At 45.8% G+C, this 22,587-nt stretch overlaps 1 protein-coding gene across 3 annotated transcripts in view; it reads right to left on the bottom strand.

The window, feature by feature from the left end:
* SPECC1 (sperm antigen with calponin homology and coiled-coil domains 1) overlaps window positions 1–9,294 on the bottom strand; it is a 170,022-nt gene extending 160,728 nt beyond the window's left edge. For 2 of the 3 annotated variants that reach the window (XM_040245875.1, XM_040245876.1), the window contains exon 1: window positions 8,968–9,294. The gene's annotated coding sequence lies outside the window, so the exon portion shown is untranslated. The remainder of the gene's footprint in view (window positions 1–8,967) is intronic. The other variant, XM_040245878.1, reaches the window with a different exon arrangement.
* Between the last annotated feature and the right edge of the window lie 13,293 nt (window positions 9,295–22,587).

Genomic DNA, 22,587 nt, shown 5'->3' with positions numbered 1-22,587 from the left:
AAAGTGATTCAGTTATATACACACATATATATTCTTTATCAGATTCTTTTCCCTTATAGGTTGTTACAAGATACTGAATATAGTGTTATACAGTAGGACTCTGTTGTTTCTCTATTTTACATATGCGTCCTCAGTCATGTCTGACTTTTTGTGACCTCATGGACTGTAGCCCGCCAGGCTCCTGTGTCCATGGGATTTTTCAGGCAAGAATACTGGAGAGAGTTGCCATTTCCTCCTCCAGGGGATCTCCCTGACCCAGGGATCAAACACGAGTCTCCTGCATCTCCTACACTGCAGGAGGATTCTTTACCTCTGAGCCATCAGGGAAGCCCTATCTATTTTATATATAGTAGTGTGTATATGCGGAGAAGGAAATGGCAACCCACTCCAGTGTTCTTGCCTGGAGAATCCCATGGCAGAGCCTGGTGGGCTGCCATCTGTGTGGTCGCACAGAGCTGGACACATAACTGACACGACTTAGCAGCAGCAGCAGCAGTGTGTATATGTTAGCCCCAAGCTCCTAAATTAGGAGTTTTGTTGTTGCTGTTGTTCAATTGCTAAGTCATATCCACTCTGTGACCCCATGGACTGCAGCACACCAGGCTTCCCTGTCCTTTACTATCTCTCAGAGTTTGCTCAAATTCATGTCTGGTGAGTTGGTGAACATAGGAGTTTGGAAACACTCAATTTAAAAACCAAAATAAATCTTGAGCTCAACAAAATAAAGACCTTGTGGAGGGAAGAAACCATGATGGACTCTGGTTCCTTCTCGCTTTTTGCTCAGCAGGCAGACTTCTCCCCCGATGGGCACCTTCAGAAGCCTGTGGTCCTGCATAGACTCACCAAGGACCCCAGCAGTGGCTGTGGGTTTTCTGTAATGATGACAGTATTCTGAAAAGGCAGCCCTGAGTCTGGTTGAAGGGTCAGAGAAGCAGGGTCTCAGCTGGATCATAGCCATGCTGGGCACTATGGCCCAGGAGTCTGGAGGCTGGCAGGATGGCCCCTGGCAGTCTGTCTGCCGGTCTAGCCAAGGCACTACAGATCCTCCTGGGAGAACTCTGATTCTTTGGTCTGGGGGGAGGCAGGGACTGGGCCAAGAAGAAACACTGAAAGGGCCCTTTCACTGCATGCTGTCTTTGGGGCAGATGGAAGCCTTGGGGGACCTGATGGAGGAGGGCCAGCGGCGGGCCAGGCCCCCATCTGTGGGCCCAGGAGCCGGGTCTGAGGACAGTGGGCAACGAGGCCTCCAGTGCATGGACATGACAGCAGCAGCCACCCCAGGGTGGGGGAGGGACAGAGGGACAGAGGAGAGGACCGCACAGCCATCAAGCCTGTCAGCATTTGTGTTGGCTCCTAGACCTCTGGAGGAAATGAGGGGCAGACAGAACTTTCCTGAAACTGCCACAGGTACGGAGTGTACGGGACCAGCCGCAGGGCCGCACCAGCACCCTGGCCGCCTCAGGGCCTGGCAGACACCCCTTCTGGGTAGCAGGCAGAGTCCAGCCTTCCACCCAGCTGCCGAGTCGGCCATCGCTCTGGATTTTCTTATTGTTACCGGATTAGGTGAAAACACTGAATGTGCTGATTTCTTTTTTGTTTTCACATTCCTGAAATGTTCTTTGCTAACCCACAGGCTTCAGCTCTTTTCCTGGAGCACCAGCTGGCTCATGAAAGCAACTGCTGCACTTGGCAGGGTTAATTTATTCAGCGCCTGGAACAGGCCTCTCTCTCTCTCCAGCACACAACGCTCTCAGATCGCGTTTTAAACACACACACAATAGTCGCACACATGAGGGATCCTGTCCAGGCTGCTCCCAGGCTGGCCCTGTCGTCCCAGGGCCTTGCAGCGACCTCAGGAGCAGGTCTACAAGGAACAGCAGGACAGTAGCGGGCTGGTGACCGGTCCCCAGGGTGGGACCCAGGCGCAATGATGCTACAGCACTGTGGCCTCCCCCTGAGGACGGGCTCTTTGTGACACAGATGTGTCTGACTGGTGTGGTTCACTGCAAGCTGCCCCCACCTCGTTTTTGTTCTGGGGTGAGGCCCGCCCAGAGCCCTGCCCACAACTGCCAGGTGCCCTGCACTCAGACCTGAAGGACAGGCAGCGGCTCTGTCACCAGCCTCCAGGCCTCCCCCTGGCCACTCTACACCCAGGACAATGGCTTCCCACCCCCATTCCTACTTTCAACCTGATCCCTACAGTCCTGTCTTGTCTTCCCACCACAAGAAGCGTCCACAGCTCCCTAACCAGGCTGACTCCCTGCTGACTCACGCCCCACCCCAGCTCTTCAACCCAGAGCACCCTAAAGCAAAGGACTGCCTCGTTCCTCTGGCTCCACAGCTCTGGGCCCACTGTCTCGTCTGTCATCAATGTTGGCTAAAGACAGATAGAAACTTCAGTAAAACCAGCAAACTGCTAGAAGAATGCAGGAGAAAATCTTTGTGACCTTCGGTTAGGCAATGATTTCTCAGCATCAACACCAAAATATGATTCGTAAATAAAAAATTTTTTAAGTGATAGATAAACTGGAATTCATCAAAATTTAAAACTTCTGCTCTTCAGAAGACATTGTCAAGAAAGTGCAGAGCCAAGCCACTGGCTGGAAGGGAGGCATCCACAAAACGCAAAACTGATCAAGGACCTGATTCCTGAATTTATGAAGAAACTCACAAAACTCAACAACGACAGAACTCACAACTCAATAAAAAATGATCAAAGATTCAAACACTTCACCAAAGAAGATAACTGGATGGCAAATAAACACCTGGAAAGACGCTCAATGTAAGAATCATTGTTATTGCTTGGTCACTAAGTCGTGTCTGACTCTTCATGACCCCATGGACTGCAGCATGTCAGGCTTCCCTGTCCTTCACTATCTCCCAGAGTTGGCTCAAATTCATTGCCATTGAGTCCATGATGCCATCTAACCATCTCATCCTGAGTCATTAAGTAAATGCAAATTGAAACCACAGGGAGACATTACTATATGTCTAATTAGAATGGCTTGAAATTTAGAAACATAAAAACAAGTGCTGGCAAAGATATGGAGCAACTGGAACTCCCATTCATTGTTGGTGCAAATACAAAATGTGCAGCAGCTTTGCAAATCAATTTAGTCATTTCTTTTTGTTAAAAAAAAAAACACAAAAGGTAACTGTGTAAACTTTAAAGATCTCATTGGCTTTACTCAGTGATTCATGAATGGGGTAGAAGCCCATCCAGCAGTGAGAAAGAAGCTCCGACGAGGTGTACAGAGGACAAGACCTTCACAGGGAGAATGGGCAGGAATAGGAAGCCATGCTCAGCAGAAAATCGGCGTGGTTATTGTGAAGTCACTTCCCCTTAGGGGAGGTGGGGGTCCACCAGGCCAGTGACCTCAGCCAGTGCTGATCAGGGAATTCCTCATTCACTGGTTTTAAGAACCTGTTTTGGGGAAAAGATGAAACTGTAGTGAAGTCTTGGTTTGGTGATGGGGGGCTCAGCACCAGTGACTCCATTTGGGGCCCCTTGTCTTTAACAGTATAAAATTACACCTTCACTGATCATATAGTCCAGTAATCCCACTCCTCGGTATTTGCCAAAGAGAAATGAAAGGGTGTCTGAGTGGGAAGTAATTCATAGGCTTGGTCCTGATGAAATAAAATTCATGTTTTAAAGCAAGATAAGAAAAATTTAAACATAATTTTATTCTGCTTTTGGCCTCCTCCCTCCCCACTAGTGTACATGTGTGTCTGCACTAACCAGACCCCTGCACTCCTTACCCCCAATGGTGGAAATATCTGCTCAACCATAAAATCAACTTTTCTCCTCCTACAACAAGGACCTACTGTATAGCACAGGGAACTATACTCAACATTTGGTCATAACCTATAAGGGAGAATAATCTCAAAAAGAATGTATATGTATAATTGAATCACTTTGCTGTATACCTGAAACTAACATAATATTGTAAATTAATTATGTGCTTAGTTGCTCAGTCATGTCCAACTCTGCAACCCATGGACTGTAGCCTGTCAGGCTCCCTCCCATCCATGGGATTTTTCAGGCAAGAATACAGGAGTGGGTTGCCATTCCCTTCTCCAGGGGATCATCCCAACGCAGGGATTGAACTTGTGTCTCCCGTGTCTCCTGCATTGCAGATGGATTCTTTACCTGCTGAGCCATTAGGGCTTCAACTAAAAAAATTAAAAAACAACATTTATCTACTTCTGGTTCTTGTTTTGGGTTTAGTTGCTCAGCCAAGTCCAAATCTGTGACCTCACAGACTGTAGCCCGCCAGCCTCCTCTGTCCATGGCATTTCCCAGGCAGGAATACTGAAGAGGGTTTGCCATTTCACTCTCAAGATCTTCCCAACCCAGGGATCAAACCCATGTCTCCTGTATTGGCAGGCAGGAGCCTGCTGAGCCACCTGGGAAGCCCCTCTCCTTCCTCCAGTCATGTAACTCTAGAAGAAGTTCTCAGTCCTGCTGGGGACACAGTGACCACCACTCACCCTGTTTGTGCAGACATCTTTGTCGGACTTCACAGACAAGGCCACTACAGTACTTCCCTTTCCTGCACCAGACAGTGACTGGTGCAGGAAAGACTGGTCAGATGACCTAGGGAGATAACGGGCCCCACTTGGAGAAAGTCCTCAGCTTAAATACTTACTTATGACCTTATATCAGTATCACTAGCTATATTACTTATATTCTGCCTATTTTACAAAATTACTGTTTCTTACATCACCAAATGATGTGTGACTGAGACTCAGATAAAATAAATGATGAATAGGTGGTCTGAAACAATTGACCAAATATAAAGTCCTGTAAGATCAAGTGTAACTCTAGATGTGGGAGGGAACAACAAGAGGAAATCGTTTCCTGGACATAACAGACTGTAAGATGGGGATCCAGAGGCTTTGGGCTACTGTTAACAGGGCCTGCTCCACCATAGCACGCTGAGCGGCCCATCCATGAAATCCTTGCCTGACCTGGGAACAAGCATTCCTATTGCCATAAGACAAATTGGTCACTAAATGCCTCCCAAACCTTGGCCAAAACTAAGACCAAAAGGGAGAGGCTTGTCAAATAAAGAACATTGCCCACCATCCAGTTCCATAAGAACCAAGTCATTAGCCACTGCTAATGATGACTAACAGGACACCCTGAAGAATCTTCTGAGTGAAGACCAGGATGAAGCACTCTGTGCTCTGGGAAAACTGGCAGAACCAGTCCTCAGACAGTTAGATATTTTCAGGAGAAATTTTTATGAACCTGGATTCTTGCATTTTCCCATACTTAGAAAAGCACTTAAAAAAAAAAAAGCATTAAATGAGGTGTCTGCTCCTCATGACCAGCAGCAACCTCCTACCAAGATGGGTGCTCACTGCATATACCCCCTTCACCAAAACCACACGTGTACTGGCCTCCCCTGCTTACCTCTTGGGAAGAGTCCTCAGAGCTACCTGAGAGGCCATCTCCCACGTTGCAATCCTCAGGGGCCTCGAATAAATTTTCCATTTCCTTCTTAGATTGACTGTTGATTAATTTTTTCATCAACAGTTCATAACAGCAAAAAGCCAGTCCTGTGGGACTATGCCTTACACTCTGTGCAGGTAGACAGCACCAGGACTGAGTTCACGGCTCAGTGGTGGTTGGAAGACACGTCGGAGGGGCTGAGTATAAACACGAACCAGAGACTTGGGGGAGATGGTGGTGGGATCACACTGAGCACGCGCTGGGCGAGTTCACGTGGGTTCCTTGCTCTAACCCAGGCCCACCCCCAACCTCACTTCCTTGCCCACCTCAGATTGGGCCGCCCTGGCCTCCAGCAGCCAGGATGTCCAGCTCCCACTATTTTTCTTGTTCCTTCCCCCTCAGCTGCCCAGCAGCCCCAGATCAAATGTGACGTCTTCCCTGGAACCTTATCTGACTGCCAATTCCCCACATCCATAAGAAGCTGGAAATGACTGGATGCGCCTCTGAAGCCCAAGCACTTTGTCTACATGCTCTCACAGTACCACCTTCTCTTGTGTGACTGGGTATGGGGAGACCATGTCTCTCAAAGGGATGAAAGCAGAAAATCTGGTTTTGCATATAGACAGAGGCATCTCGAGGGATGTGTTACATGTGGTAAGAGCTCAGAATTCTGTTTGATGAATTAATGATGAAATGAGCAGGCACAGTGACCTGTGGCCAGTGAAGTGGGTGTGGTCAGCACTTGGGAAATAGAACATTACCTAGGAGTTCAGAGAGATGGTTTCTTGGTGATAAGCAAACAGGACTATGGGGGTTAAAACTCCACACCTACTGTTCTCCTAGTAGTCACTTGTAGTTCCCTAACCTAGCAGATCAAAACCACCTGCCAGACTGATTAAAAACATGCAGGCCTGGGGTTCACTCCCTGCGACCCTGACTCAGTCCCATCAAGGGTAAGTCTTGCTTCAGGGGTCCGTACTGTGTGACTCGTGGGATCTTAGTTCCCAGACAGAGATTGAACCCAGGTCCTTGGCAGTGAAAAGCTTGGAGTCCTAACCATTGGATGCCAGGGAAGTCCCTTGCTTCCAATATTTTTAATAAAACTCCCAGGGTGTCTCTGAGCAACCAAGCTTGAGACTTAGCTGCCTAAACAGCCAGAAAGCTGAAGACTCATTGGCAGGTAATGATTTTTTAAAAAAGGGCAGCTCTGAGAATCTGTACAGAAGCCACACATACATATGACAGAAATGTGACTAGGTCATCAAACTGTGATACATCCATGCCTGGCAATACAAAAAATAAAGTACTGACACACAGAACAACATGGATGAATCTGACAAGAAACCAGACACAAAATACTACGAGTGTATGGTTCCATTGATATGAAGTTCTAGAAGAAGCAAAAGAGTGACAGGAAGCTGATCAGTGTTTGCCTGGGGATGGTGGTGGGGTTGGGGCTGGTGGGCTGGGAACAGGACTAGAGGGACATGAGCAAAGTTTTGGGGTGAAGGAGACGCCTAGTATCTCGATGACAGTGGCGGTTCTGTGGGTGTGTGCAGTTATCAAAAGTCATTGAGTTACATGCGTTCAACAAGAGGGCATTTGCTGAGACTCAGAACCCAGGAGCCTAACGGGAATCCTGCCGCTGTCCTCCAACCCGCATGGCTAGCCCATCACCATGTTCTGCCTTCCGATTTGGAAATCTCTCCTGGATCCTCCTCCCACTCATTACTCCCAAAGCTTGGCAACACTGCCAGGGGTAGAACTGCTGCTGGTCTTCCTGCCCAGAGTTCAGGGCCACGGCCACCTCTGCCAACAGGCTTTTCAGATGCAGAACCGATCATGCCCCACCTTGAACCCCCATTTAGATCCCTCTGATTACAGACCACCCACCTCTACCCCTTCCAGGGTGAAGACAAAGTGCCATGTGCCTCTCTGGGTTCTCTTTGACCCGCCACTCAGACCTGCTCCTGGCTGGACTGTGCATGGCTCCCCAAAGCACCCCACAGCTCCAGGCCGGTGTGCTCGCCACCTCTCTGGCCACAACGTTCTCCTAGGAGCCTCCACTGGCAACTCCTGGTCACCTTTCTATGCCTCGGTTTCCCCACCTTGAAAGAGAGGGCCGTACATATGGGTGCCTCATGGGAATCAGAGGAAACGATCCTCTAGGAGAACTGGACTGCTTCATTTGCCATGCAGTCAGCATGCCAAAGTCTCATGTTCATCATTTTAAAACACATCGATGTATTTGAAAAAGAAACCTGAAGCCAGGGGAAAAGACACTTCCCATGTACCGGTTTTCCCCAGTGAAGGTACAGTCCTACCTGTTTTGCAAGACTTTTCATAGGTGTCTCCTGCTGAGACGACACGGACTCACGGAAACTCATGTGGCAGAGGAGAGAGGAGAGATGCACGGAAGTGAAACGGCCGCTCTGAGCACAGCCACAGAAGACGTAGTCTGTGGGGCTGAGCCAGATGGACAGAACCGGATCAGAGGAGCACATGTGTGCCTATCTCTGCATCCTAACAAGAGGGGCAAGCCCATTTCTGAGTCAACTTAAAGGATGAACGTCCTGCAACTGAGCTAATAGTCTGATTCTAATAAGAGATTAGACTCAGTGGAAGAAAGGGGGAATTCCCCAGAACTGAATTTCCAGCCACCAGAGTGGTGGAGACACTGCAGAGTAACTTGAGCCCCTTGCTCAGGGAGTGGGGGCAAAAGACGTCTAAACAGAAACCACGTAACAAGTAACTTCCTAGAAAAGCCTCTATCTCTGTCATATCTTTGAGACTCTGCCATCTAGGCCTCGCAAGCATAGCATTTGGCCCAGATACTGTGCATAGGGACGTTATCCGGCCCTCTGCAAGGAAGGGAGGGGGTGCTCCCCAGAGCTGGATTCCAGGGGAGAACCTTAGAACTGGTCCAGTGGGCGGTCCCCCCCATGGGACTTCAGATTTCCCATGCCTGGCAACAACATGCACACAAGCAGGCTCTGCACCACGGCTATGAACACATCTCCACACTGCCAATAACTAGAACCCAGGGGGAGAACTGTGTTTCCAAAGACCTTTAGACCTGAACCTAAAGTTAGATTCCCTGGAGGAGGAAATGGCAGTTCACTCCAGTATTCATGCCTGGGAAATCTCGTGGACAGAGGAGCCTGGTGGGCTACAGTCCATGGGGTCGCAAAGTCGGACACGACTGAGCAAGTAAACAGCAGCAGCAGCAGTATTAATTATCCTTACTTGGCAAGACAAGAAAAGTGACAGGCAGTGAGAAAAGACAATGTTTTCAGGCTGTCAGAAGACGTTTGAAATCCATCGTCAGCCCCCAAACAAGCATGTAGCATGCACTTGCCCAGCCCATGAAGATGTGTTAATAACGTCAGGAGTCACCAGAGACTTGAGATGTTACACCCACAGCAGAAGAACCTCTTTCCCCAGATAGCGCTGTTGTTCTGAGAGTTTCCACCCCCACCTTAAATAATAACCAGCTAGGTACTTACTCCAAAACCTCCTGCTTCTTGGGAGCGGCTGACTTCAATCAGCAAGCCAGTGGTACTATTTTAGGGTTTGGTGCTGGCGGGAGGAAAACCACACTCGAGGGGCCGGGCACCGAGCATTGGAGCAACGCTTTGCTCAGGAAGCAGGCGGGCTCTGCTCTCCAGGGCCTCTCCCCTTGCCTCTCCCTCCCCTCTACCTCCTCTCATAGACTGCAAAATCACTTCTACCCTACTGGTGCCTGAGCTCTTCCTTTGAATGTCTCTGAAACATAGGATTTAAAGACGTAGGCTGACTGCTTTCTTGCTGATTGCTCCCTGAGATATCAAACAGAAGAAGAAGGGGAAAAAAAGCCCGTCTGCTCGGCAGAGGTGTTGTTCAGTCGCTAAGCTGAGTCCAACTCTTTGCGACTCCATGGACTGCAGCACTCCAGGCTTCCCTGTCCTTCACCATCTCCCAGAGTTTGCTCAAACTCATGCTCATTGAATTAGTGATGCCATCCAGCCATCTCATTCTCTGCTGCCCCCTTCTCCTCCTGTCCTCAATCTTTCCCAGCATCAGGGTCTTTTCCAATGAGTCGGCTCTTCACATCAGGTGGCCAAAGGATTGCAGCTTCAGCATCAGTTCTTCCAATGAATATGCAGGGTTGATTTTAGGATTGACTGGTTTGATCTCCTTGCAGTCCAAAGGACCCTCAAGCATCTTCTCCAGCACCACAGTTTGAAAACATCAATTCTTCAGCATCCTGTCTTCTTTACGGACCAGCTCTCACCTCTGTACATGACTATTGGGAAAACCACAACTTTGACTATAGGGACCTCTGTCAGCAAGGCTTCAGGGCCCCTCCCCTGCCAAAATCTGTGGCTCTTGGCAGCGACTCTTAATTCTACAACTCATATGGAAATGCAAGGGACCCAGAATAGTCAAAACAATTTTGAAAAAGAGGAACAAGGTAGGACTCACACTTCCCAATTTCAAAACTTACTACAAAGCTACAGCAATCTAGACCATGTGATATTTGGCACAGGGCTAGACATACGCAGATAAACAGAACAGAACTCAGAGTTCAAAACTGAACTCTTACGTTTATGGGCAGTTGATTTTGGACAAGGACACCAAAACCATTAGACACGGAAAGAATAGTCTTTCAACAAGCGGTGTTGGGACAACTGGACATCCACATGCAAAAGTATAAAGTTAGACTCCTTCCTCCCACCACATGCAAAAAATACCTCAAAATCTAAGAGCTAAAAAACAGAAAACTCTTAGAAGAAAATATAAGTATAAAACTTTGTGACCTCGGACTAGGCCACGTTTTCTTAGATATCACACATGAGACACAAACAACCAAAGAAAAACTAGATACGTTGGACTTCGTAAAAATCAGAAACATTTGTGCTTCAAAGTACACTATCAAGAAGTGAGGGCTTCCCTGGTGGCTCAGTGGGTTAAAAAAAAAAAAAATCCACCTGTCAATGCAGAAGACTCAAGGTTTGATCCTTGATCCAGGAAGATCCCACATGCCACAAAGCAATTAAGTCTGTGTGTCACAACTACTGAGCCTGGGCTCCAGTGCCTGGGAGCTGTAACTACTGAACCCTAGGGTCCCAACTACTGAAGCCCATGTGCTCTAGAGCCTGTACTCCACCACAAGAGGAACCATCAAAATGAGAAGTCCGCACGCCGCCACTGGAGGGTAGCCCCCACACACCGCAGCTAGAGAAAAAGCCTGCAGGGCAACAAAGACTTAGCGTAGCCAAAAATAAATAAATAAAATTACAACAAAAAAGAAAGAAAGAAAGTGAAGAGATAATCCACATGATGAGGGAAAATATTTACAAATCACATATCTAATAAGGGTCTATTATCCACAATATAAAGGACAAGTAACCCAACTGAAAAACGGGCAAAGGAGTCAAACAGACAAGTCTTCAAGGAAAATATGAAACATACAAATGGCCAATAAGCACATGGAAAGATATTTGCAATTATTAGGCATTAGCGCATGCATCGGAGAAGGAAATGGCAACCCATTCCAGTGTTCTTGCCTGGAGAATCCCAGGGACGGGGGAGTCTGTGGGGTCGCACAGAGTTGGACACGACTGAAGCGACTTAGCAGCAGCAGCAGCAGCAGCAGCAGCGGTACAAAAATCAAAGCTACAATGAGATAGCACCTCACATCTACTAGAATGACTATAGCTAAAAAAGACAATAGTAAGTTTTAGCAAAGATATGAAGAAATTGAACCTCCATACACTGTGAGAATGCAAAATGGTATTGTTGTTTGTTTAATGGCTCAGTCATGTTGACTCTTTGTGACTCCATGGACTGTAGCCCGCCAGGCTCTTCTGTCCATGGAATTCTCCAGGCAAGAATACTGGAGTGTGTTGCCATTTCTTTCTCCAGTGGCACTTTTGCCATGGCATCTGTGAAAAAAACAAATTGGCATTTCCTCAAAGATAAAGACAGTCACCATGGTGATCCAGTAATTCCACTCCTACGTTATGTACCCCCAAAGAACTGAAAACAGGAGCTCAAATAAAAATCTGTACATGAATGCTTACAGCAGTACTATTCACAATAGCCAAAAAGTAGGAAAAAAATCCTCATCAAGTGACGCATGGATAAACATAATGTGAGATCCATACAATGGAATATTATTCATCAGTGAAAACGAATGAAGTTTAAAAAAAAGGAGCGAAGTAGTGGGACATGATACAACATAGATGAACCTTGAAAACATTATGTTGAGTGAAAGAAGCCACATCACAAAGGTCACAATTGTATGAATACGTTCATATGAAATTTCCAGAATAGCAAATCCATAAATACAGAAAGTAAATTAGTGGTTGCCGTGGGATGAAGGGAGGAGTTAGAATGGGGAGTGACTGATAATCGCTCCAGGACTCCCTTTGGGGGTGATAAAAATGTTCTGGAATTTGATAGTGGTGACTGTTGCACAACTTTGTCAATATACAAGAAAATTACTGTATTGTATACCTCAAAATAGTGAATTTTATGATGTGATTTATATAAATTTCACAAATGATACTGTAAAATATTTGATGATGTGGAACAAAGATGACAGTATATTTAGTGGAATATATGGTTATGTATTAAGTTTGTATCAGCACTGAACTGAAGATGCAAAACCTATGGCTACAAAGGGTCAACTGTATATTTATTTTTAAAAATATGTGTGTAAGTTGACCCATGCAGTACAAGCCCAGCTGTTCAAGGGTCAACTGTAGAAATATCATATGATCCCGTTTCTGGGTATTTACCCAAAGGAACTGAAATCAGGATCTCTAAGAGACATTAACACTCCTTTGTTCATGGCAGTGCTATTCACAATATCCAGGATGTGGGATCAACTTAAATGTCTATCAGCAGACAAACGGATAAAGATGGAATGTGATTCAGCCTTAAAAAAAGTAAGGAGAGTCCACAGTATGTGACAACATGAATGAACCTGAGGACATTATGCTGAGTGAAATAAACCAGTCACGAAAGAACAAACACTTCCTAAAAAAAAAAAAAAAAAAAGAACAAACACTTCCTGACTCCACATATCTGAGGAACTCTAAAATAGTCAAATTCACAGAATCAAAGAGTGGAATGGTAGTTACTAGGGGGTAGGGGAGGGGGAATGGGACATAAAGTTTAATTAATTAATCAACTGGCATAAAGTTTCAGTCAAACAAGATGAGTAAGGTCCAGAGATTTGCTGTACAGTGCTATACCTCTAATCACCAATCATTTATTGTATGCTTAAACATTTAAGAGAGTAGGTCTTGGGGCTTCCCTGGTGGTCCAGTGGCTAAGACTCCACGCTCCTGAAGCAGGGGGCCTGGGTTCAATCCCTGGTCAGGGAACTAGATCCCATATGCTGCAACCAAGACCTGGTACAGCCAAATAAATTTTTTTTTTTTTTTAAGCGAGAGAGAGTAGATCTCAAGTTAAGTGTTCTTACCACGGTAAAATAAAAGTTTAGAAAATAAATGACAAAAAAGAGGATGTTACCTCTAGGTGCTGAAATGATGGAAGGTTCTAATTGTCATTATGTTCTTAAGATTTTTTTGACACTAGCTGAGATGAACACGGCTTGTTTTATCATTTTAATGATACTATTTCAGCACAATAACCATTAGGCATTCTCAGAGCAGCAGACTCTATGACTTGATGGCTTATTCTGCAGAGACTAAGTTCAGCATGACCCCAGGCAGGCTTTCTTAAGTGTAGAAACAAGTGAACCCTGAACAAAGTGTCCTCTGTGGGGACATGGAACCTCAGAACAGAGGGAGGTGACAGGCCATGACAGTGTGTTCAGGTGTCCACTGGCGCAGAAGCTGCACAGGACAAGGGTGGTCTACCTCCTGGGCTGGGTTCATGACTCCAAGCTAGTGCTGAGAGGAAATCTCTGTGCCAGCCAAGTTCATAAGCGCCTCAGCAGGAAACCTGCCCACTCTCCACGGAACAGAATTTATTAAGCCTTAGCCAAAAATCAAAGCCTTAAAATGTTCTGTTTGCTCTTGGAAAAAATAAATCTATCAACCCTAAAAATACCTAGGACAAAGCCAAAAGATGAAAATGACTCTGAGTGGGTTTCAAAGAGATGTTTGATGAATCTTTGCAAAGACTGTCAGAGTAAGAGTCCTTAGGACCCTTGCATTATAGTGGAGACAGGCCCTCAAGGACCTGTGATGAAGTACATGAAAGGACACCCTCCCAGGGGCAAAAACAGCTGAAAACTCTTCACAGTCTCCTTCATGCAGCCAGAACAGACCCTGTGCTTATTACTGGAAAATAAGTATAAACAGAAAGTGTTTACGTGATGTGCTGATGGTGGTGGTTTAGTCGCTCAGTCATGTCTGACTCTTTTGCAACCTCGTGAACTGCAGCCTGACAGGCTCCTCTGTCCATGGCATTTCCCAGGCAAAAATACTAGAGTAGATTGCCATTTCCTCTTCCGGGGGATCTTCCTGACCCAGGGATCGAACCCGTGTCTCCTGCTTTTGCAGGCAGAGTCTTTACCCCTGAGCCACCTGGGAAGCTCTACCTGCATACATAGACTCTGAAACCTGACACCAGCATGTAAGACAGTACTAGGTTGGCCAAAATGTTCATTTGGGATTTTCCTAAGATCTTTTGGGAAAACCCAAATGAACATTTTGTCCAATCCAATACACTGCTCTTCTTTGTAAATATCTGTGTGACCTGACTGTAAAAAATCATTCCTCCTTAAAGGAGCTTGACTTTTATGTTAACCCAACCATCTCTTTAGATGACTTTTTAATTTACGTCTAAAGCATCAAATTTCACTGTAGGAAATTACATAGAGAGAAGTAATTACAGAGGGAGACACACCGCACAGGGAGAGAGATGGTTAGTGAGGTTGCCCCTTTGTACGAGCTCTGGACAGGGGTCACTGCGCCCTCCCTGAGGAAACAGGAAGACCAAACTCATTCTGCAAACACGTGGTTAGGAACATAGACTTGTTGGCTTACAGTTTAGGCCTTGATATACTGTCATAAAAACACCCCTGGAGGGCCAGATGAACTCACAGGTCCAAAGGAGCCTTGACAGGTCAGGTCGCCATGAGGCGAGTGTGGCTCCAGGGCTGGCCCCTCCCCACCCTCCTCCCACTCCACCCCGACCACCCCTTGCTGCCAGGGCCACACACCTGCCACCCACACAGCACCTCCTGTGTGAGGATGCTGAGGGAGGCGATGCATATGTTTGAACTGTTTAATTAGCCAGGAATAGGAAAGCAGCGATTCTTTTGGCTTCAAAGCAGATGTTGAGCTAAGTGGGAAGAACAAGAGCCCCAGAGCCTGCAGGATGACTCAGCCCTGTTCCCCCACAGGTCCTGGCATCCTTGGGGATGTACCTGTCCACCTGACTTCCCTACTATAGGGATTCTGACACTGAAAGGCCCTCTTTGACGTCCAGCAGCCCTTCACCTCCTCCCTTCCAGCCTGGTTTGCTGGTTAAGCTGAAACCCCTGCACCCTTCCCAGACTTGGGTTCCCAAAGGCCTCCCCGCCCAGTCTGAATCCCAAGACCACCTCCTTCCACCAGGCTCCCCATCAGCTCCCTGCTCAGCCAGCCACCAACTGGGATCTGCCACATCACCGTCTTTCCGTTTCCAATCTGGGTCTCCAGATGGAACTATGAAGACTGAACTCCCCTGAGGGAACATGGCCCTCATTGCCCCTGAAAGAAGTGAAAGTGTCAGTCATTCAGTCATGTCTGACTCTGCAACCCCATGGTCTGTAGCCCACTAGGCTCTTCTGTCCATGGAATTCTCCAGGCAAGAATACAGGAGTGGGTTGCTACTTCTTCCTCCAGGGGATCTTCCCAATCCAGGAATCAAACCCAGGTCTCCTGCATTTCTTTACCATCTGAACCACCTCACCTCATCATCAGGTTCTTTACCATCTGAACCACCTTACCAGGAAAGCCCTCATTGCTACTGAGCAACTGATTTATTCAACTCTAACTATTTTCATGTTGAACCTCCCAAAAAGCATTTATTCTAAGAATTTCTTGTTAACTCAGAGGGGAAAGGTCATTAGCCTGACTAATCGCAGGTTGAGCATTATTCTTCAAGCCAGCCTTAGTACTATCAAAGCCTACATGATCTCCACCTAATGCCTGACTTATTTCTTCCTGATTCTGAACTTTCTGTATTAGTGATGGGAGGGTGGTGACAGGGAACAGGGCTGATGCCCCTCTCCCAACCCTCAGCAACAACTTTTGAAACTTTGCTTCCGAAAAGGTACAAAAGATGCAAGGAAGAGGACTTCCTTGGTGGTCCAGCTATTAAGAATCCACCTGCCAGCGCAGGGCACACGGGTTTAATCCCTGCTCCGGGAAGATTCCATACGCCACGGGGCAACTAACAAGCCCACGTGCCACAACTACTGAAGCCTGTGTGCCTAGAGTCTGTGCTTTTCAACAAGAGAAGCCACTGCAATGAGAAGACCACCTGCTGCAACCAGAGAAAGCCCACATGCAGCAATGAAGGCCCACTGCAACCAAAAATAAATAAATTATAAAAAAAGAAGGTACAAATAAGGAATGAATAAAGAAAAAGCAGCAGTTAATGAAACCAAAAATATCCCGAAGACTAAAAGTAAAAGCTGGTGTTTTAAAAGGACAAACAAGATAGAACTTCACGCAAATTTAATCAAAGAAGAAAAAAAGAAGGCATCCAAATTAGAAACAAGAAAGAGGACATAATTATATATATGGATTTGTACACTGGGAAAACAGATAATTTTCTAGGAAAACACAGATTACCAAAATTAACTCAAGAAGAAACAAACAGTTCCAGAGGGGAAAAAGCAAAGGGTAGGAAAAGACAGTTCAGAGAAATACTAAAGACTAATAAACATATGAAAAGATGCTTCATCTACCCAGTGCCCAGCAGGCATGAACTGAGCAATAAGATACTTTTAAAACCATCATATTGGCTAATATTTTTTAAAGGGATAACAGTGTCAGCAAAAATGTGGGAAATAGGACTTTCACACACTTGTATGCATGGGTCTTGGGAAGCAGCTAGAGAGAAGATTGTAAAAGGTGACTTTCAGGACTTCCCCGGTGGTCCAGTGGCTAAGACTACACACTCCCAATGCAGGGTGCCCAGGTTCCATCCCTGGTCGGGGAATTAGATCCCACCTGCCACAGCTGAGAGTCTGCATGATGCAACCAAAGATCCTGCATGCCACAACTAAGATGTGGCTCAGTCAGATAAATATGTCTATTTTGAATTAAAAGAATAAAGGGAGACCTTTCACATTTTACTCTCTGCACTTCTATGAGTTTTTATAAGAATGTGCTTTAAAAATGGAATTTCTAAGCCTGTATACACAAGGACTAATACCACAACTCTTACTAACTGTTTAGATTGGAGAACAAAGTACTTGGAAATGAGAAAGTAGACTTAAAATAGTTTATGAATCTGAAACATAAGAGGCAAGAAAAAGGAGAAGCAGAAAACTAAGCAGCAGAGTACAGACTGGATATGACACAGAAGAAAACCAAACACTAGCTCCGTGAGGGCAGAAGCCCTGGCCTCTTCCTTCTGCCCCTTGCTGAGAGCCCAGCATAGGGCACTGAGTAAGTGTTTGCTGCATACATGAAAGAAAAATGGGATTCATACATCCAAAGCTACTTTGGGAATTTTAACTTCAAAAGAAAAAAGTGTAACAATTTTACTCAAGTGTATTTTACTAATTGTGGTGGTGGGTTAGTCGCTAAGTCATGTCCAACTCTTGTGACCCCATGGGCTGCTAGACTTCTCTGTCATGGGATTCTCCAGGCAAGAATACTGGACTAGGTTGCCATTTCCTTCTCCAGGGGATCTTCCCGACCCAGGAATCAGACCCTGGACCCGGGTCTCCTGAATTGCAGGCAGATTCTTTACCAACTGGGCTATGAGGGAAGCCCAAGTATTTTATTAATGTTATCTTGAAATGCAAGATTATTCTTTTCCCTGAAATCCTATTACAGTCTTCATATAACCATTAAGTTTGAAATTTATACGTTGGTTATTTTTCTGCATCCAACCTTCAGTTACAGGGATGTGGTTCAGGCTTCCCTGGTGGCTCAGTGGTAGAGAATCCACCAGCCTATGCAGGTTTGATCCCTGGTCCGGGAAGATCTCACATGCCTTGGAGCAACTAAGCCCGTGCACCACGACTATTAAGCCTGTGCTCTAGAGTCTAGGAGCTGAAACTAATGAAGCCCACACACCCTAGAGCCCATGCTCCACAATGGAAGCCAGCGCACCGAAATCAGAGAAAGCCCACACAGCAACGAAGACCTAGCACAGTCCAAAGTAATAATCTTTTTGTATTAACCCGCATCTCCAGGGTCTCCTGCATTGGCAGGTAGATCCTTTACCACTAGGGTCACCTGGGAAGCCCCAATAAGTAAATAATTATTTTTTTAAGGAATGTGGTTCATCTTGGTTAGTCTGCTACTATATTTTCAAAAAATATTTTAATAATATTTGTATGCTGGTGTTCATATTTGTTAAAATTCACAGTTTTCCTCTTTTTCTATTTTGTAGCATTACATCAGTTTAGAAAAATTGATAGAGGAGAGTGAAGTGTTAATCATTCAGTCATATCTGACTCTTTGCAACCCCATGGATTATAGCCCACCAAGACTCCTCCCTCCATGGGATTCTCCAGGCAAGAATACTGGAGTGGGTTGTCATGCCCTCCTCCAGGAGAGCGGAGAGCTTCCTGACTCAGGTATTGAACCCAGGTCTCCCTCATTGCAGGAAGATTCTTTACTGTGTGAGCTACCAGGGAAGCCCAGAGAGAGTGGTTTAAGGAAATATAAAGGTCATGCTGACAGTATAAATGACTCGACAGTTAGAAGGGTAACTATTTTTTTCTATTTTTAATCAGCTTTTTGGTTGTTGTATAGTTGACTGCAAGGGTCATACTGAACAGGACTGAAGTGTAAGCTGGAAAGGTGTGTGTCCTTTATGTGGACAGCCAGCCAGTTAAACAGGGATGTGCAGGCAGGAAGCACAGTAGTGTATACTGAAAAACTGGAATTTATTGGCCCCCTGATGCATTTGCTCCCAAGGGTTAGAACGCTTCATAGTTTTTATGAAGCTCCTGAAATAGTGGCAGAAAACCACGCATGCTTTCCACATGACTTTCAGACAAAGCACCATCGCCTCTTCGGTAAGCCAACCAAGTTCTTCCTCAAGGGTGCAATAACGTTTCTCTGTGCAAAGTCCTATGAGTTTCACAGGAATACAACAGAGACCTCATTTACTGCTGCACCCCTCAGAGATAAAACTGCTACAGCACACACACTAATGGAACATGTTTTTAGAACTGCCCCAAAGTTAATGATACATGTTTTGGCCAGAGAAAACAGAACAAGATGTTAGCAGAATTCCTCTATCAAATCATGCTCTGAATTTCAAGGAATATGTATGGCACGCCACAGCAAAGAGGAAGAAGCACTCAAACCTCAAGTGGCTTTACCTGTACTGCTAAGGTGTCTGGACTTGATAAGCCCTAGTCAATGAGGATGATTTAAGCAAAGAAGCAAGGAGATAAAACTCATACTTTAGAACAACTGTTCTGATGGCAGTATGGAGGACAGATTATAAGGGAGTAAAGCTAGAAGCAAGAAACCCATTTCCAGGCAATTTAAACAGTCTAGATGAGATACCATACATGGAGAGTGAAAGAGAAATTCATAAGAGGCTGAATCAACAAATTGTTGCTGTTGTTCAGTCATGAAGTCATGTGCGACTCTACGACCCCATGGACTGCAGCATGCCAGGCTCCTCTGTACTCCCCTCTCACCTAGAGTTTGCTCAGATTCATATCCATTGAGTCATTGATGCCATTTAACTATCTCATCCTCTGCCACCCCCTTCTCCTTTTGCCCTCAATCTTTCCCAGCACCAGAGTCTCTTCCAGTGAATTAGCCCTTCACATCAGCTGGCCAAAGTATTGAAGCTTCAGCTTCAGCATCAGTCTTTCCAATGAATACTCAGGGTTGATTTCCTTTAGGATTGACTGGTTTGATCTCCTTGCAGTCCAAGGGACTCTCAATTGTCTTTTCCAAACACCACAGTTCAAAAGCATCAATTCTTTGGCATTCAGCCTTCTTTATGGTCCAACTCGCACATCTATACATGACTACTGGGAAAACCATAGCTTTGACTAGTCAGACCTTTGTCAGCAAGGTGATGTCTCTGCTTCTTAATACACTGTCTAGGTTTATCATAGCTTTCCTTCCAAGCAGCAAATGTCTTTTAATTTAATGGCTGTAGTCACCATCCATGGTTATTTTGAAGCCCAAGAAATTAAAATCTGTTTCCACTTTTTTCTCTTCTGTTTGCCATGAAGTGATAGGACCAGATGCCATGATCTTACAGACACCTAAATATAAATAATAGAACTTGAGTGTCAGTTAAATTTTGAGGAGGAAGGAGGTATTTCTGGTTTGAAAACAATTTGTTGAGATTGTGAAAAGACAAGGTTTGCCTTGTGCATTGTTCATCTACTGCCGGGTAACAAATACCCATAACATTTAGCAGCTTGCTAAATTTTATTATATTTGTCATTTATCATCTCACAGTTTCTATGGGTGAGGAATCAAGGAGAAGCTTTGCTGGATTATACTTAAGCTGGGGCTGCACCATCTGAAGACTTGACTGGGACAGGAGCTCCGAGGAGTTCAAATCACATGGCTGGCAAGTAACCGCTGGCTGTTGACAGACCTCTGTTTCTTGCCAAGTGAACCTCTCTATAGGTGGCTTGACTATCCTTCAGTTATGGTACACGTCTTCCCCTGCACCAGGTGACCCAAGAGAGAGCAAGGAGGAGGCCACAATGTTTTTAATGACCCTCAAGTCTCACACATGCTTTCTGCCCTATTCCACTCATTAGGAGGGAGTGATTAATCCCAGCCCACGTTCATGGACAGGGCATTAAGCCCCACCTCTTGAAAGGAAAAGTATCAAAGAGTTTACAGGTATGTTTTCAAACCATCATAGCACTGAAGCAGATGATGAGTTCATTTCTTGCTGAATTTGAAATGCAGACACACTCAGCTGGAAGAGTACAGAGGACGGATGGACATACCCATCGATGAACATAGTGAGAACAAAGTCTACAGAAGACAGAGCTAGAAGCGAGGTCACAGGTCTTTCCTGGGGGCCCAGTGGTTAAGAGTCCACCTGCCGACGCAGGGGACACCGGTTCTATCCCTGACCCAGGAAGAGTCCGCATGCTGTGGGACAACTAAGCTTGTGCACCACTACTCCTGAGCCTGAGCTCAGGGCCGTGCTCTGCAGCAAGGGAAGCCCCCAAGAGGAGAAGCCGTGCAGCCCCCAGGAGGAGAAGCCATGCACTACAACCAGTCCCCGCTCGCCACAACTAAAGCAAAGCCTACATGCAGCAGGAAGACTCACTGTGGCCAAAATTAATTAATTTTTTTCAAAAAGAAGCAAAGTCACAGAGTTAAGGAGGAAATGAGAGACAAAGTCAAGCGATTCCTGAAAACTTAGCCATGAAAGGAAGTCAACAGTTAAAGGTCAGAGTAGAGAGTTTGGGTGGACACCTCTTTAAGATAGGAAATTTTGAGCATGTTTATAGGTGGAGAGAGAAGAAATCAGTACAAGGGCTTCCCGGTGGTCCAGTGGCCAAGACTCCATGCTCCCAATGCAGGGGGCGTAGGTTTGATCACAGGTCAGAGAACTGGATCCCCCATACCACAACTACAGATCCTGACTGCCACAAATAAGACCCAACATGGCCGAATAAATAATTTTTTTTTTTAATCAGTAGAGAGAGAGAAGTCAGAGTGTCAATGAGGTGGGGGTAGTTGATGAAGGTCTTGGTAGGACCCATTGGCCACTGGTCCAGGACAGAGGAGAGACCTCCTTAACCGAGAGAGAAGGAAAGGAAGAAAGGGTGCTGTTTAGCTTGGTCCTGTCTCCAGGACAAGTAGATCCAGGACAAAGTGTGTTGTTAGGAACACAGATGCGCCCACAGGTTAGGAAACTCTCAAGTCAGCTTAGTATCTCCCCAAGCCGTCCTACCTTCTCTCGCTGTTGTTCGCAGACCCCGCCAGGTCTCTGGGGCTGGCTGTAGGCTTCATTGTTCTGACGTACCTGCTTCCCTGTGCACTATGCTCTTCTAAGGTGTTTAACCGGCTGTCTATCTAAGAAGATGACCACCTTGGCCTTGGAATCTCCTCCATGGAAAGTTGCCGTCAGCAGCCCTGAGGAACTTGGTGTCTTGGGGTCTCTGCCTGCTCCTGGCCTGTGGCTTGCACCCCTAGCTGGCTGGGGTAGTAAAACTCCTCTGACCCACAATGTGTTGTATTCCCACAGAAGAAACTGCAGTGCTGCTGCCGTTTCTGCGCTAGAACCCTGCTTTGGTGTCCAGATTCTTGATGTACTTATTCTCCTTCAGTTCTACAAAACTTTGCTGCATTAAATACAAATGTAGTTCCCTTCCTGTGAATTATGACCTCAACAAAATCTGACGAACAGAAGATGTACATTAAACTGTGATGATTCATGGAAATGAATAAGCCCATAGCAGCAAGTTCCCATGCTAGCAGTTACCATGGTGACCATAGGCATGTATGGTTATTTAAGGTGCTCTCTTTAAACATCTCATTAGACACCGGATAGAAAAACTGATGAAATCATGGGGGAACTTAGTTTTTTAACTTTAATGAAGAAAGAAATTAAGCTCCTGGGGATCTTCCCAACCCAGGGATCGAACCCAGATCTCCCACATTGCAGGCAGATTCTTTTTGCCAGCAGAGCCATCAGAGAACCCAAGAATACTGGAGTGGGTAGCCTATCCCTTCTCCAGTGGATCTTCCTGACCCAGGAATCAAACCAGGATCTCCTACATTGTAGGCGGATTCTTTACCAGCTGAGCTACCAGGGAAGCCTCTAGAAATATGTTAGCTACTATTTATAAAACAACTGTTAGAGACCAACACTTTCCTAGGGTTTTTGCTTAAATTGTCACATTTATTCCTCAAAAAAGTCCCTATGAGCTAGGGAGTATTCTTTTACCCTTAGAGTAGTTGAGGAAACTGGGAATCAGACAG

Source organism: Oryx dammah, unplaced genomic scaffold, assembly GCF_014754425.2.
Source record: "Oryx dammah isolate SB20612 unplaced genomic scaffold, SCBI_Odam_1.1 HiC_scaffold_8, whole genome shotgun sequence".
NCBI classification, from domain to species: domain Eukaryota; kingdom Metazoa; phylum Chordata; class Mammalia; order Artiodactyla; family Bovidae; genus Oryx; species Oryx dammah.
This window is presented reverse-complemented; position numbering and strand designations above follow the sequence as displayed.